The 17,684-nt window shown below is 39.8% G+C and overlaps 2 pseudogenes; one reads left to right on the forward strand and one right to left on the reverse strand.

Annotated features, from left to right (window-relative positions):
- LOC122431783 overlaps positions 1-13,201 on the forward strand; it is a 31,210-nt pseudogene extending 18,009 nt beyond the window's left edge.
- A 2,677-nt stretch (positions 13,202-15,878) lies between these two features.
- Positions 15,879-16,171, reverse strand: LOC122431646 (annotated as a pseudogene).
- Between the last annotated feature and the right edge of the window lie 1,513 nt (positions 16,172-17,684).

Genomic DNA, 17,684 nt, shown 5'->3' on the forward strand with positions numbered 1-17,684 from the left:
ACACACACACCCCCACACACCCTATAGATTCTATTTCTTTGGATAAGCTCCATGGGGGAGGTTCGCTTCCGTATCTGGTTGTTTTGCTAGTAACTGTGTCACCCAGCTTTAAGATCTTTGAAGCAGACACTCCTGCAGTCAAAAGCTTAATGTCAGGACCTACACTACAATGTATGTGCTATATACATATAGCTTATATGTAGGTTTAGAAAGACGACTGGAAGGACATCTATTACAATGGTATATTTGGGTGGTTGTAGGTTTACAGGTGATTTTTAAATATCCTGTCATCAAATTTTGATAAATCTGCAGCAGTTTTAGAATCAGAAAAGACTTAATATAGAAAGTGTTTAGAACTTCAATTCTAAAGAAAATCATGTTGCAGTTTAAGTTTATTTTAAGGAGAAAGTTGACCATGACATTATCTTCATTCCATAAAGATTCAATGAGAGGGTAATGACCATAAAAATGTAGCTATGTCTAAATACTAGCTGGATGGTTGGTATCACAAGCTGGTGCTTTTCCAAAATATTTCTGAAAACTGGGCTGGGAACCAGGGCTTGGTGAAAAGAAAATGTTGATCTTTTAGAGGATTCTTATTCCAAATAAAGGCTTTAATTTATAAAAATGATATTATAAAAATTTACGTTATCATTTTAAGCCATAATTAGTGTCTTGATAAATATGTTCATATTTTCTAGAAGAGTTTTATTTTATAATCAACTTTTTTAAAGTAGCACTTGATAAAGACTGAAAAAAAAAAAGATTTTGAGGCACATGAAAATATCACTGATAGACAACAGTGCAGCAATTTGGTTTTTCAGTCTCCTAGGCAGGAATGGGCCAGGAGCATTTAAAAATGGCTAAATATCCACAATGAGGTCACTACTACTCCAGACTTCTTTGACCACTCTGCAACAGCTTCAGGGAATAACGCTGAAACTGGTCCCCGAACCCAGTGAGACTACATGGAAGGCTGGCCTCTTCTGGGAACACACAAGGAACTCTGGATGTGCTTCTTTCTCAGCAAATTGATGGTGAAGGTCTATGAGGCAAACTCCAGGTGTGCGCCCTTCCTTCCTCTTTCTTCCTGTCTTTGTTCTTTCTCTAGCTCTTTCTGTCTTTCCAGTTCTATTACCTCTTACTACCAGAATCTGCAGGGGCAAAATGATGTAGAATATTGTGTCATGAGTTTTTGGAACTGTAAGGATAAATATCTAAATTGCCCAAATAATTGAGCCATGAGCAGGTTACTTGGGTTCCAATGATTAGATAATTGCCCCAGTGCTTCCCTTGTGGATAAGTGTGGTCTAGCCACCCTTGGGGAGAACTAGGATCCTATTAAAGTGTTCATGAAGTCAAAGCTATTTTCATTGATAACACGAAGAAGCTATTTGTCTTTCACTCTCATTCCCTTCTGGGTGGTGGAATTTGCCAGGGGTTACATGATGAGTGGAATCTCAGCAGACTAAATTCAGAATGATATAACTGCTTGATATGATATGAGAATCTAACTGTTTTCTATTCAGGTAGAGGTTAAAGACGCCCTTCATGGATGACAGCTTTGTTGTGGCAAAGGGGCTTGCATAATTCAATGAGCCATGAGCCATGCCGTGCAGGGCCACCCAAGATGGACAGGTCATAGTGGAGAGTTCAGACAAAACACAGTCTGCCAAAGGAGGAAAATGGCAACCCACTCCAGAATTCATGCCTGGAGAATCTCGACAGTATGAAAAGGCAAAAAGATATGACAGAAGAAGATGAGCCCATCAGGTTGGAAGGCTTCCAAAACTTTCCTGGGGAAGAGCAGAGGGCAATTACTAATAGCTTCACTGGTGGCTCAGATGGTAAAGAATCCGCCTGCAATGCGGTAAACCTGGACTCTGTCCTTGGGTTGGGAAGATCCCCCGGAGGAGGGATGGCAACCCACTCCAGTATTCTTACCTGGAATATCCCACGGACAGAGAAGCCTGGTGGGCTACAGTCCATGGGGTCGCAAAGAGTCGGACACGACTGAGCGACTAAGCACACACAGCAAGAAAGAATGGAGTGGCTGGGCCAAAGCAGAAATGATGCTCGGTTGTGGATGTGTCTGGTGGTGAAAGTAAAGTCCGATGATGTAAAGAACAATATTGCATAGGAACCTGGAATGTTAGTCCATGAATCAAGGTAAATTAGACATGGTCAGGCAGGAGATAGCAAGAGTAAACATCGACATCTTAGGAATTAATGAACTAAAATGGACGGGAGTGGGTGAATTTAATTCAGATGAACATTATATTTACCACTGTGGGCAACAATCTCCTAGAAAAAATGAAGCAGCCCTCATAGTAAGCAAAAGAGTCTGAAATGCAGTACTTGAGTGCAATCTCAAAAATGACAGAATGATCTCAGTTCATTTCTAAGGCAGACCATTCAACATTACAGTTATTCAACTTTATATTCCAACCACTGATACTGAAGAAACTTAAGTTGAATGGTTCTGTGAAGACCTACAACACCTTCTATAACTAACACCAAAAAAAGACATCATTTTCACCATGGTAGACTGGAATGCAAAAGTAGCAAGTCAAGAGATATCAGGAATAACAGCCAAGTTTGGCCTTGGAGTACAAAATGAAGCAGGGCAAAGGCTATCAGAGTTTTGTCAAGAGAGCATGCTGGTCATAGCAAACACATTTTTCCAATAACCAAAGAGATGACTCTACAAAAATGGACATCATCAGGTGGTCAATACTGAAACCAGACTGATTATATTCTTTGCTGCCAAAGATGGAGAAGCTCTATACAGTCAGTAAAAACAAGACCTGGAGCTGACTGTAGCTCAGATCATGAGTTCCTTATTGAAAAATTCAGTCTTAAATTGAAGAAAGTAGGGGAAACCACTAGGCCTTTCTGGTATGACCTAAATCAAATCCCTTAGAATTACACAGTGGAAGTAATGAATAGATTCAAGGGACTAGATCAGGTAGACAGAGTGCCTGAAGAACTATGGATAGAGGTTTGTAACACTGTACAAGAGGCAGCGACCAAAACCATCCTAAAGAAAAAGAAATACAAGAAGGCACAGTGGGTGTCTGAGGAGGCTTTTCAAATAGTTGGGGAAAGAAAAGAAGCAAAGGCAAAGGAGAAAGGGAAGGATACAAGGATGGACACTACAAAGGACAGAAGCAGTAAGGACCTGACAGAAGCGGAAGAGATTAAGAAGAGGTGGGAAGAATACACAGAATGATACAAAAAAGGTTTAATAACTGGCATAACCACGATAGTGTGGTCACTCACCTAGAGCCAGACTTTCTGGAGTGTGAAGTGAAGTGGGCTGCAGGAAGCATTACTACTAACAAAGCTAGTGGAGGTGATAAAATTCCAACTGAGCTATTTAAAATCCTAAAAGATGATGCTGTTCAAGAGTTTCACTCAATACGTCAACAAATTTGGAAAACTCAGCAGTGGCCACAGGACTGTGGCCATTTTTATTCCAATCAGGAGTAGGTCCATAGGTAAATCTATTGCTGATTCATGTCAATGTATGACAAAACACACTGAAAAAATAAATTAATTAATTAATTAATTAATTTAAAAAAAACAAAAAACTAAGATCATGGCATTCGGTCCCATCACTTCATGGCAAATAGAAGGGGAAAAATTGGAAAGAGTGACATTTTATTTTCTTGGGCTCCAAAATCACTGCAAATGGTGACTGCAGCCATGAAATTAAAAGGTACTTGCTCCTTGGAAGAAAAGCTATGACCAACCTAGACAGCATATTAAAAAGCAGAGACATTACTTTGCCCGCAAAGGTCTGTCTAGTCAAAGCTATGACTTTTCCAGTAGTCATGTATGAATGTGAGGGTTAGACCATAAAGAAGGCTGAGTGCCAAATAATTAACACTTTGAACTGTGATGTTGGAGAAGACTCTTGAGAGTCCTTTGGATTGCAAGTAGATCGAATCAGTCCATCCCAAAGGAACTCAATCCTGGATATTCATTGGAAGGACTGATTCTGAAGGTGAAGCTCCAATATTTTGGCCACCTGATGCAAAGAGCTGACTCATTGGGAAAGACCCTGATGCTGGGAAAGTTTGAAAGTAAAAAATTGAAATTAAATTAAAAAAAAAAAAAAAAGTAAAAGGGGGCAGAAGAGGATGAGATGGTTAGATTGCATCACTGACTCCACGAACATCATTTTAGCAAACTCCAGAAGATGGCGGAGGACAGAGGAGCCTGGGGTGCTGCTTTCCATGAAGTTACAGAGTCAGACACAACTTAACAACTAAACGGTAACAACAAAGTCATTAAAGATATTTGAAAAATATAAAGTATCTCTCCTCTCACTCATTTTTTTACATTTTGGGAAATATAGTTAATTCCATAAAAAGATGTTACTCATATTAACATGTAATAGTTTATTATTCTTATTTATAAATAAATTAATATTTTTCCATTTCTTTGTTTTAATTTCTAAAATAACAAGTATCAGTAGATACAATCTATATAAACAAAAGATCTGTGGGATCCTCAATAATTTTTAAGAATGCAAAAGAATCCTAAGATTAAAAATTCTTTAGTACTGCTGGTGGTGGTGTAGTCTCTAAGTTGTGTCCAACTCTTGTGATCCCATGGACTGTAGCCTGCCAGGCTCTTCTGTCCGTGAGATTCTCCATGCGAGAATACTGGAGTGGGTTGCCATTTCCTTCTCCAGAGGATCTTCCTGATCCAGGAAATAAATCCGGGTCTCCTGCATTGCAGTCAGATTCTTTACTGACGGAGCTATGACTACTGCTATTCTAGTACAATTAGCAACACAGTTATTTTGATGGGCTTATTTTATTTAGATCTGTATGATACAATCTGCTTGGGGGCTCGGTATGGGGGCTATGTCACTGTCTAGGCTGGACTACATTTCCCAGGGCTCCCTATTCTAGTCAGGGGAGGTCACAGAGAGGTTCTTCTGCAGTATCTGGGGGACAGAAGTGGAAAGCCAACCATCTGTAGCTCTCTTACATCCCCCACCTATTGACTCACCTCACTGGCCTGAGATGGACTCACCTTTCCCTAAATCCCCCTTCAGTTTCTCTGACTTCTGGGACAGCAGTCTGTGGTTAGTTCATTGATAAAAGGTCCTGGTTTCTATGTAATATGTGTACCACCAACGTCAGAGGCAGCAAGAACAGACTTGGGTTTTAGTCTGCTCTTGCGGGCTCCAGCTTCTGTTTGTCTTCTCTCACGTTCTATCTACATTTCCTCCTGGCTGCATTCCCTGTGGACTCCAAGATCTAGCAACAGACATAAAGACTAGGGCCATACCCAGCTCTTATGACTGCATGAGGTCAAGTCTCTACTAAAGTAAATACATTTTTTTTCTCCTTATATCATACCAAAGCAATTACTGGGATCTAATGAAAGGTAGGCACACTGGTCATAGCAAACACCCTCTTCCAACAACAAAAGAGAAGACTCTACACATAGACATCACCAGATGGTCAATACTGAAATCAGATGGATTATATCCTTTGCAGCCAAAGATGGAGACGCTCTATACAGTCAGCAAAAACAAGACCAGGAGTTGACTGTGGCTCAGATCATAAACTCCTTATTGCCAAATTCAGACTTAAATTGAAGAAAGTAGGGAAAACCACTAAACCATTCAGACCTAAATCAAATCCCTTATACAATGGAAGTGAGAAATAGATTTAAGGGACTAGATCTGACAGAGTGCCTGAAGAACTATGAACAGAGGTTCGTGACATTGTATAGGAGGCAGTGATCAAGACCATCCCCAAGAAAAAGAAAGGCAAAAAGGTTGTCCGAAGAGGCCTTAAAAATAGCTGTGAAAAGAAGAGAAGCAAAAGGCAAAGGAGAAAAGGAAAGATATACCCATTTGAATGCAAAGTTCCAAAGAATAGCAAGGAGAGATAAGAAAGCCTTCCTCGGGGATCAGTGCAAAGAAATAGAGGAAAGCAATAGAATAGGAAAGACTAGAGATCTCTTCATGAAAATTAGAGATATCAAGAGAATATTTCATGCAAAGATGGGCTCAATAAAGGGCAGAAATGGTATGAACCTAACAGAAAAAGAAGATATTAAGAAAAGGTGGCAAGAATACACAGAAGAACTATACAAAAAAAATCTTCATGACCCAGATAATCATGATGGTGTGATCACTCACCTGGAGCCAGTCATCCTGGAATGTGAAGTCAAGTGGGCCTTAGGAAGCATCACTATGAACAAAGCCAGAGGAGGTGACGGAATTGCAGTTGAGCTATTTCAAATCCTGAAAGATGATGCTGTGAAAATGCTGCACTCAATATGCCAGCAAATTTGGAAAACTCAGCAGTGGCCACAGGACTGGAAAAGGTCAGTTTTCATTCCAATCCCTACGAAAGGCAATGCCAAAGAATGCTCAAACTACCACACAGTTGCACTCATCTCACATGCTAGTAAAGTAATGCTCAAAATTCTCCAAGTCAGACTTCAACAGTACATGAACCATGAACTTCCAGATATTCAAGCTGGATTTAGAGAAGGCAGAGGAACCAGAGGTCAAATTGCCAACATCTGTTGGATCATGGAAAAAGCAAGAGAGTTCCAGAAAAACATCTATTTCTACTTTATTGACTACACCAAAGCCTTTGACTGTGTGGATCACAATAAACTCTGGAAAATTCTTCAAGAGATGGAAACACCAGATGACCTGACCTGCCTCTTGAGAAATCTATATGCAGGTCAAGAGGCAACAGTCAGAACTAGACATGGAACAACAGACTGGTTCCAAATTGGGAAAGGTGTACATCAAGGCTTTGTATTGTCACCCTGCTTATTTAACTTATATGCAGAGCACATCATGAGAAACCCTGGACTGGATGAAGCACAAACTGGAATCAAGATTGCCAGGAGAAATATCAATAACCTCAGATATGCAGATGACACCACACTTTATGGTAGGAAGCAAAGAAGAACTAAAGAGCCTCTTTATGAAAGTGAAAGAGGAGAGTGAAAAAGTTGGCTTAAACTCAATCAGAAAACTGAGATCATGGCATCTGGTCCTATCACTTCATGGCAAATAGATGAGGAAGCAATGGAAATAGTGGCTGACTTTATTTTTGGGGGCTCCAAAATCACTGCAGATGGTAACTGCAGCCATGAAATTAAAAGGTGCTTACTCCTTGGGAGGAAAGTTATGACCAACTTAGATAGCATATTTAAAACCAGAGACATTACTTTGCCAACAAAGGTCCATCTAGTCAAAGCTATGGTTTCTCCAGTGGTCATGTATGGATGTGAGAATTGGACTATAAAGAAAGCTGAGCACCGAAGAATTTATGCTTTTAAACTGTGGTGTTGGAAAACTCTTGTGAGTCTCTTGGACTGCAAGGAGATCCAACCAACCCATCCTAAAGGAAATCTATCCTGAACATTCATTGGAAGGACTGATGCTGAAGGTGAAACTCCAATATTTTGGCCACCTGATGCGAAGAGTTGACTCATTTGGAAAGACCCAGATGCTTGGAAAGACTGAAGGCGGGAGGAGAAGGGGATGACAGAGGATGAGATGGTTGGATGGCATCACCAACTCAATGGACATGAATTTGAGTAAACTCCAGGAGTTGGTGATGAACAGGGAGGACTGGTGTGCTGCAGTCCATGAGGTCGCAAAGAGTCAGACACAACTGAGCGACTGAACTGAACTGAACTAAACTGGTGAAAGGTGGGGGGAAAAAAACATGTTCGGGGACCGGAAGTCAAGGATGATAGTTATAGTAAAAGATACAGTGACCATCTCCCCCCACCCCCAGTGAGATTTGTCCTTTCACATTTTAGCTTCTGAGGTCATCTATCACCATGAGAGGATCCAATAACCAAAAAGTCACATGCAGAAGTGCATCCATGAAGAGAAATGAAGGCAGAGCTCGAGTGAAACGATGCCTCAGGTTGTCACACTTGGAAGCACATTTGCTGGCAGGTCATGAAAGTTGGTGAAAAGATATGTATGTTTAGTTTCTCAGTCATGTCCGACTCTCTGTAGCCCTTTGGACTGTAGCCCATTCAGGCTCCTCCATTCATGGGATTTTTCAGGCAAGAATGCTGGAGTGGGTTGCCACTTCCTTCTCCAGGGGATCTTCCCAACCCAGGGATTGAATCTGCATCTCTTGCGTCTCCTACATCGCAGGCGGATTCTTTACCTGCTGAGCCATCAGGGAAGCTCTGAAAGTGAAAAGATACACGTGGTGTCATTCAGGTCATTGGTGCAGGACAGACAGCCTAGGCTGGGAGTAAGCTGTTAGTGTACATGTGTATATTCTGCTTTCTGGCCACTCTTCCTTTCCCTTTTTTTTTTCAGTACTTGTTGAATTGAGCACCCACCATGTCAGTAGCCCTGAAGGGAGTGATTGTGAGAGAGGTTGTGGGGCCTTGTCCACCAAACAACCTGATTACTAGGACGAATTTTTAACCATCCTGGAGATTTTACATTGTGTTCTTTCCAAAGATGGTAGTGAGGCTGATAGGGAAGTTTAAGCCAGATTACCCAAATCTCTCTGATATTTTGATAAACATTATAGTTCTAAGAAGGTCTTTCTTTCCAGACAGATTACACAAACCCTTCTGGGCATGTAGAGAAATATCAGCAAAATGAGTCATCATTAATGCTTCTCATCATCAGAATAATCATGGCTAATAATCCTATAAGGGATGGAATGTTACAGGGTATGGTGGAGCAGAGGGACATTTTGCAAAAAGATAGTAAATTTTGCCCTAAAATTCTATAAATCTAAATACAACTGTGAATATATTTTCATAGCAGTTTGTGTTTCCCTCCAGGAATCAGCAAGGGATGATCCTCCTGCTTTATCTTAAAAGAAACTGAATGCTGAGATGAATTCACTGCTTTCTGAAAAAGACATGAAAAACCCAGGTGGCAGCTTGTGGTTCTATCGATGTTCTGCCATGACTCCTCTCCAGGTCTATATTTAGCATGATCTGATTGAGTGAGATCACACGCTCAGAATAAACTAAGCCCAGAATATCAGCTATGATTTACTTCCAGAGGCAGTAATAAATCTCCCTCTTGAAATTGTGTTTGTTTGCTGCTGGCTAGGTTCCTGTTCCACTTGTATCATGCCTCAAAGCTATAAATATATAAAATTTTAAATGGACAGGAGATCTATCTGATAGATATTTGCCCCACTGATTGCATCCTGTAGGCACAGATTAATTTCTTTAAAATATTATTATTTATGATCATTTCTTCAGGGATCCATCTATACAGTTAAAAAAAAATATCAACTTCTGGTAATCACCTACCTCACAGTGGATTTCCTACTAACAGAAATAAAGTCTGAATTTCTCTCAGCTGTTGAAAATAGCAATTTCACCACAACAGCAGGAAAATAACCCTAGTAGGCAAAGATATTTGAGCCAAGTGAGACTTGGAAAAATGGTGCCTTGGTCTTGGGATTAGGTCACAGAAAGTTAGCTCCCTATCCATTTATGGTGACTGAATTTGAGCTGGGTGGAGTTTGTGGGCACATCTTAGAAGAGACAAGGTGGATATTTGCATTCCAGTGATCATAGCCTGACATATCCCAGGTGAGGCTGTGTGGTGCCCTTCTGAAGACAATACAGGGTCCTTTGCTGCCTGGGTGAGCATCTTCACCTCATAATTCAGGAAGGCAAAATAGGAGATGGCCATGTGGAGCCTGGACTGGATGCAGCCAAGTCATTTCACTGGGCTCCTGGGGTTGAAGTTTTATGCCTGCTCAAAATCAGGCAGCTGTTTCTTCCCAGGAAGACCTGCAGACTCCACATTCACCTTGGGTACTCTCACTCCCACTCCGGGATGAGGAGAAAAGTCAATCAAACAAAACCAGTCCAGAACTGACACACGTAAAAGAATTAACAGAAAAGAACATTAAAATATCTAATACATATATTTTCCTTCTGTTTTCAAAGTTGAGACTTGAAAAATACATTTTAAAAGCACTCAATTCAAGTTTTTTGACAGGAAAACTATAATTTCTGAGAGGAAAAAATAAGCTAGATGAAACTAACAAAAGATTAGACTTTGCAGAGGAAAAGATTAGTGATTTTAAAGACATGGCAATAGAAACTATCCAAACTCAAACTGTGAAAAAAATAATAATTTTTTTTAAAAAATGAAATCCGAAAGTATCAGTAAGTTGTGGGACAACTTCCAAAGACCCAACATACATTTAATTGGAGGCCCTGAAGAAGACATGACTGGGGGAACAGAAAAAAATGTTTGAAGAAATGGTGGACATTTTTTTTCGAACTTGATGAAAATCCACAGATGCTTAGCGACACAATGAAATCCAAGCACAAGAAACATGAAGAAAATCAAACCAAGATACATCATAATTAAATTATTTGAAACTAGTGTCAAGAATAAAACCTTCAGTCAGAAGGGGAAAAACAATATGCACAGAGGGAAAAGGTAAGTATAAAAGCAAATTTATCACCAAAAACTATGCAGATAAGAACACGGTAAAATAACATCATGAAAGTATTGAAGGGGGGAAATATCTGTTAATCTAGAACTCAACATCTATCAAAAATGTCTTTAATTTGATTTTGGGGAAGACCTTTGTTATGGCTGTGTGCTGTCCACCTCTGCTGGATCAGGAAGCTGGGGATGCACCCTCAGATGCCACGACTGGTCCCTAACTGTAGCCCCTCCACTGCCCTGTGGCCTTTTAAATGATTGAATTATGATGAAAGTGGATCCAAAGCGACTTCTCTGCTGAAGCAGAAGATTCTTATTACCTTCCATTAAGTCAATTTAGTCTTCCAGAACAGGCAGAACGAGCGAAACACAGAAAACTGAAGAGAAGAAAACCTTACTTTGGAACTTTCTCCATGACTGTTCTTAAGCCCTGCCTTTCTACTTGTTTTAATTTTGCTGTGAATTTATAAATAGTGAAGAAACATTTGGGAGCTTTATACCAAGAAATTTGCCTTGAAAGCTGCTATTCTTGGAGGAAATCATATCAAGTTCCTATTTTTTTTTAACAAGGTTTCTTGTGTCCTTAGATTTTGAAGGATATAAACTCATACCTGCAGACTATTTTTAGCAGCCATGTAAGAATAACGAGATTTGTAAATTAAGAGCTTTGTAATGTGGATGGATGTTTTGCTACTAGAGTTGACTACTCAGAAGGTCTTTTATAGCTCTTCAATGTTTTATTTTTGATCTATCACTTCAATGACATTATTTGACCAAAAAGAAGTCATTCTGTCTTTTTAAGGTATGACCTTGCTATGAACAATATTTGCATTCACTGTGCAAATGTCTATGTATTATCTATCTAAGCAACATCATACTGCCATCCCTCAAGGAAGTTGAAAGAGCTGAACATTGATATAGCTCTTTCCCCTTCTCCCCATTTTTTAAATGTAACAAATACTTTTTATGTTCCCCTCTCTCTCCCCTTTTCCTTTCCCCTTTGGGAAACATGTCAGGAACTAGACAGTTTAAAATGAGCAGTTGAGGGGACAGATAGATTGATCCACACAGAGCCTGGCTTCTTTGTGCTTCATCGTAAGGCGTTCTGCTGGCCAGCCTAGTTAAGTACCCTCTTAACAAGAGAACCTCATGGAAATCCAGCTGGCAACTCAAAGAAGTTCAGGAAGCAGGACCACAGAGGTTATACTCTGGGATCCTGGCCATGAGGCTGGAGGCCTCACCTTGTTGAAAAGAGACACTGGATTTAAATAGTGTAGCATGACTTTGTTCCTGCTTGGCTAAATTTCTCAACACCACAGTCAGCTAAGTCCCTTACAGCCAGCGACTTTCGAAAAACATGGAGAGCACCTACCCCGAGGAGATGGTAGATTTGGAGTAAGCTGTCGTAGACATAATTCCTCTGATGGCTTTTCAACAACGGACCTCTTTGAATGACAGGCGATTCTTGGCACCAGCCCTCCCTGTTCCACCATGATTCTGTGGACTCTGGTGTCTCTAAGGGAGCATATGCTGGAATCACAGGGAGCCGATCTGGTTGGCATGGCTCTTCACAAGGTCATGATGGTATGAGCCAGCATAATGGGCATGGCACAGGAAACCATCACCACTGGAATGGCAGCTTCCACTCCCAGAAAGGCTGTGCCTTTCAGGAAAAGCCACCTACAGATACTAGAGAAGAGAAGAAAGAGGATAAGGTGGAAAAGTTGCAATTTGAAGAGGAAGACTTTCCTTCTTTGAATCCAGAAGCTGGCAAACAGAATCAGCCATGCAGACCTATTGGGACCGCTTCTGGAGTGTGGGAAAAACTCACCTAGTGCCAAGCAACCTCCAAAATGCTAGTCAACAAAAAAGTTTCCAAAAAAGATCCTGCTGCTGCCTTCTCTGCTGCATTCACCAGGATCTCATCATGCAAATGGAAACAAATTGTCAACCATGGTTCCAAGTGTCTATAAGAACCTGGTTTCTACGCCTGTACCACCTCCATCCAAGGCCAGTGCTTGGAAAGCTAACAGAATGGGACACAAGTCAGGATCCCTTTCCTCTAGCCAAGAGTCTGCTTTTACCAGTCCAATCTGTTATCAAACCATTAGTACTGGCTGGTGGTGTAGTTTTAAGCTCTCCCAAAGAGGGCCCCACCAGCACCACTCCTCCAATTGAGATCAGCTCCTCTCGTCTGACCAAGTTGACCGGCCAAACTACTGACAGGAAGAGTGAGCTCCTGAAGACTCTGAAGGATGACCGGAATGGGGACTTCTCAGAGGGCAGAGAGTGTGCAAAGTTGGAAGATTCAGAGGACAATAGCACATCTGAACCAAAGGAAAACAGAGAGGAAGGCTGTCATCAGAATTGGCTTGCTCTCCCTGTAGAAGAGGAAGGTGGTGGGGGGGGGGGGCGGTCCTCTCTCACTCTTTGGAAGCAGAGCACAGGTTACTGAAAGCAATAGGATGGCAGGAGTATCCTGAAAATGATGAGAATTTCCTTCCCCTCACAGAGGATGAGCTCAGAGAGTTCCACATGAAGACAGAGCAGCTGATAAGAAACGGCTTTGGGAAGAATGACTTCTTGCAGAGTCGAAGTTCCAACCTATTCTCCTCTTGGAGGAGCACTTGCAGAGCAGAGTTGGAGGACTCAGACGCAGAGACAAGTAGCAGTGAGACATCTGATGACAATGCCTGGGAGCAGGTGTATAAATGCTCACAGTTAAATCTGACCCAGTAAACTCAGCTTGCGTGTTTAGGGATTATACAGAGGAAATCATTCTTTTCCTTTTCCTTCTCTTATGTTATTGTTGAATACTTCATGCACAGGAGAAACAATCATATCCCAAAGAGAGAGTGAGCAATTGGCTTGTTTAGCTTTTGTTGTTCTTCTTCCCTGTTTTCTGCTTAATAGAGAGAACTTTGTGTGGTGGGAAAGATTTTTAAAACACACACACATACACACAGTATATATGGGGCAATGCACAGGTGGGAGCTGGCAGTGCAGAGAGGAGACACTGATCTGCAGGGACAGCTTCTACTACCAGCCCTTGGGGCACACACCTCTGTGCTCAAGCAATCACTGTCAATGACAAAGTGACTGCTGAATTTATAATTGTATTAAATTAATGCTAATAATTTGGATATTTTATTTTATTTCTGGATGCTCAGGTAAGGTTAGCCCTTAACCAAGCATATGTGGTTTTTTCCCTTTTTTTTTTTTTCTTTCTAGGTACAGCTGTAAAATATTTGGATATAGGAAGTGTTGTGTTATTCTTGCAGCCTTGATATTCAGGGTAGATTGTAGAATGTAAATTTTTGTGAGGTTTCAAAGATTAAGATTACCTTGATAACATTATTTACAGATTTTAAAGATGTAGTTATCACAGATCTGTTGAGGGGGAAAACTACTGCATAAAATACCTAACTTGGAATAAATATTTTGCATCAGTTTGGGGGAAAGAAAAGCTTTAATTTTAAAAAGCAAAATTCAGTGTATTTCAAACTTCCAAAGGCTCAAAGAATTTCTTATAAGTAGACCTTGAACCCAGGTCCCCCACACTGCAGGTGGATTCTTTACCATCTGAGCCAATAGGGAAGCCCACCAGTAGACTCATACATCAAGAAATGTTAAGGGGTGTCTCTGCAAGGAGATAGGTGATCAAATCAGATGCAAATAGGATAAAGAAATAAAGCACCAGAAATTGTGTCTGCATGAGTGAAAATATATGGTTTCTTCTTATTGTTTAAACCCTTTTAAAAGATATTTGCTTCTATAAAAATGAAAACTACAGATTTTGAGATTTGTAGCAAGCATTAGAAACTGTACGGTGACAAATCTATAAAGCATAGGAGGGGAGGAATAAAAGCATACTCCTGTGGCTTTCTTATATTATATATGCGGTGGTCTAACATCACTTGGAAGTAGACCATGACAAGTATACCAGAAACCCAAAGTAACCACTAAAATAACAAAATAAGGTATTTTTCTTTAATTATCCAACTAAAAGAAAAGACATAAATTGCCGGTATCAAAGATGAGAGAAGTGACATCATCACATTCCACGTATATCAAAAAGAATTAGAAGGGAAACTGTGAACAACTTTCTGTTAATAAATTTGATAACTGAAATGGATAAATTCCTTAAAATTCACAAGCTGCCAAAGTTCATTTAAAAAGAAAGAGATAACCTGATAGAAATAAAAGAAATAAAAGCAATATAGTCAATATAAAACTCAGTATTCTGAGTAGATTCTCTACAGTTTGCTCAGAATTACACAATGTGATGACTGGTTTCTGCATTAGCTTACTGTTTAATTTAAATTTTGAAAGCAATCCCACTGTCATGAAAGTTGGTCAAGGCACTTCCATGCGAAGAAATTCAATTTGTGGTTAAAACCATTCCCATAAAGGAAACTCCAGAAAATTAAACACAAAGGAGTATATCCTAACCTATTCTATCAGGCCAGCTACCCTAATTCCAAAACCAGATAAGAATATTACAAGAAAGTAAAACTAAACCAACATTCTGCATTAATATGAATGCAAAAATTCTAAATAAAATTTTAGCAAATCAGGGACTTACATGGTGGTCCAATGGCTAAGAATCTGCCTTGTAATGCAGGGGATAAGAATTTGATTGCTGGTTGAGAAACTATGAGCCCACATGTCACAGAGCAACTAAGCTCGGGAACTGCAACTACTGAGTCCAGGATGCTCCGGAACCTATGCACCACAATTGGAGAATCCGTGTGTCTCAACAAAAGATCCCACATGACACAACAAAGATTTCATGTGCAGCAACTAAGATCCAGTGTAGCCAAATAAACAAATTTTTTTTAATGTAGCAAATCAAAGTCAATCATGTATGAAAAGGAAAATACATTATATCAATTTGGGTTCACAAGGAAAGCAAGGTTGGTTTAACATTTTAAAAATCAATGCAAATGAACATAGTTATAAACTTTCAAATGTAAAAAATTAATATAAAAAACTAAATAATTACTTTCATAGATACAGAAAAAGCACTCAACAAAATTTCACATCTACTTCTCTTTTTTGCCACGGAAATAACTTATTGGAAAATCCATCAAGAAATTATTTTTCCTCTATGAAAATGCTCAATACAATAAATGGGATCCAGGAAGCAAGATGACCAATAAAATAGAGTCTGAGGTCTTATAGACTTTAATACTATTTTGATAACAGATGATATTCACCTGCCCAAATGAACCAAATTGTTACTCAGCCAAATAGCCATAAAAATTTATTTATTTTCTTTCCATTAAGGTAAAAAGTAGGCTTTCCATATCTATGCCATCAGGTCTACCTCAATCTGTGATAAAATACTGAGCAAGTGCATGCCAAATAGATAGCTTCTGTGTTATTACCAGGCACTGAGTAAGTCGAACATCATTTAGCAGCAGCTTGGGACACAGGGCTCACAGGCGGGCTGAGTGAAGGTTGTGAGGTTGACGGTTTCCAGGTCCGGAGTGGGCTGGGTAGAGTTGAGCAGGAAGCAGGTGGGCACAGAGGGCTGAGGAATGGGGCAGGGTTTGGGCAGCTGTCACAGCAGGTTGTGTCCAGTAACCAAACCACATGTGAGCAGGTGCTGGGCAGGCAGACTCACGCCCAGAATTTGTCAGAAGAGCAGACGGTAGTGGCGGGGCTGGTGGGAACACTGCAGCAGAGGGGAGCACAGCAAGCCATGGCATTGGGAACCTGGTTTGCTTTTGGTTTCTTGGAGTGAAAGATGAAATATCTAGGATGAAATGACTCCTCTCACTTTGGGGCTCTTTATACATCCCCTTCATCAGGTGTTGGTCCACCAAAAGGCTTCCTCTCGTTTTTATTTATGCCACCATTTTCCACTAAAATTCTCTAATCAATTTGGCATTTACTTGTCCATTAAGAGTACCTGCCCTTATCAAAATAATTGTGCTTTTGACTCATTGATTTATCACTTTTTGTCATAAGATGAACACATTTTATATTCACATGGTCCTGGAATGCCAAATCTTACAAGAATTATGGATAATTTGTCCAAAAGACAATTCAGCTATAGTTTCAGAGGCTAAATTCTTCTCATTTTTTTCTTCTTAGTTTTAAATAATGTGCATAACATGATATGATTTTTAATGACCAGTTTTAGAATATGCAACTCAAATGATTAATTGGATCAACAAAGGCATGGCTAGCTACAGATGAATGTTGCATATGACTATATGCATCTCAGATGTATTTGCCTTATTTACTGATGATATAATTCAATTTCTTTTGAGCAAGCAAGGTGACAGCCAGAATGGAATAAGATGAAACACTTTTCACTATTTTTTAAGCTCACATCTATTTCTAATTTAAAAAGAACTCAGAAAATTACAGCCATAAAGGTACTTATTCAATCTGATAAATAACACCTACAGAAAAACTATAGCTAATGTAATACTTAGTGGTAATGACTGAATGCATTTCCCCTATGATTCAAGAACAAGACAAGGATGTCTGCTCTCATGATGTCTAGTAAGCACTATACTGGAGGTTCTGGCAGTGCAAGCAGGCGAGCAAAAGAGATAAAAGACATTTAGATTGAAAAGGAAGAAATAAAATTGCTTTATTGATTTATGATCATCCCTGCATATTATACAGAGTGAAGTAAGTCAGAAAGAGAAAGACAAATACTGTATATTAACGCATATATATGGAATTTAGAAAGACGGTGCCAAAAATCCTACCTGCAGGGCAGTAAGGAGACACAGACGTAAAGAACAGACTTTTGGACTCAGTGGGAGAAAGTGAGGGTGGGATGATTTGAGAGAATAACATTGAAACATGCACATTGCCATAAGTAAAATAGATGCATGAAGCAGGCACCCAAAGCTGGTGCTCTGGGACAACCCAGAGGGATAGAATGGAAGGGAAGAGGTTCAGGATGGGGGGATACATGTATACCTGTGACTGATTCATGTCAATATATGGCAAAAAAAATCACAATATTGTGAATTAACTATCCTCCAATTAAGATAACTTAATGAATAAAAAATCTTGATAGAATCTATTTTTTAAAAATTGCTGGAACTAATAAGTGAGTTTAGTAAGCTGTAGGATTTGAGGTCAACATACAGCTGTTAATTCTATTCTAATATACTAGCAATGAACAATAAGAAGTTGGAATTATTAAGATAATGTGTATGGGTGTGGGTGTGTGTGTACGCATGCGCGCACA

The sequence above is a fragment of the Cervus canadensis genome, chromosome 30, assembly GCF_019320065.1.
Source record: "Cervus canadensis isolate Bull #8, Minnesota chromosome 30, ASM1932006v1, whole genome shotgun sequence".
Classification (NCBI taxonomy): domain Eukaryota; kingdom Metazoa; phylum Chordata; class Mammalia; order Artiodactyla; family Cervidae; genus Cervus; species Cervus canadensis.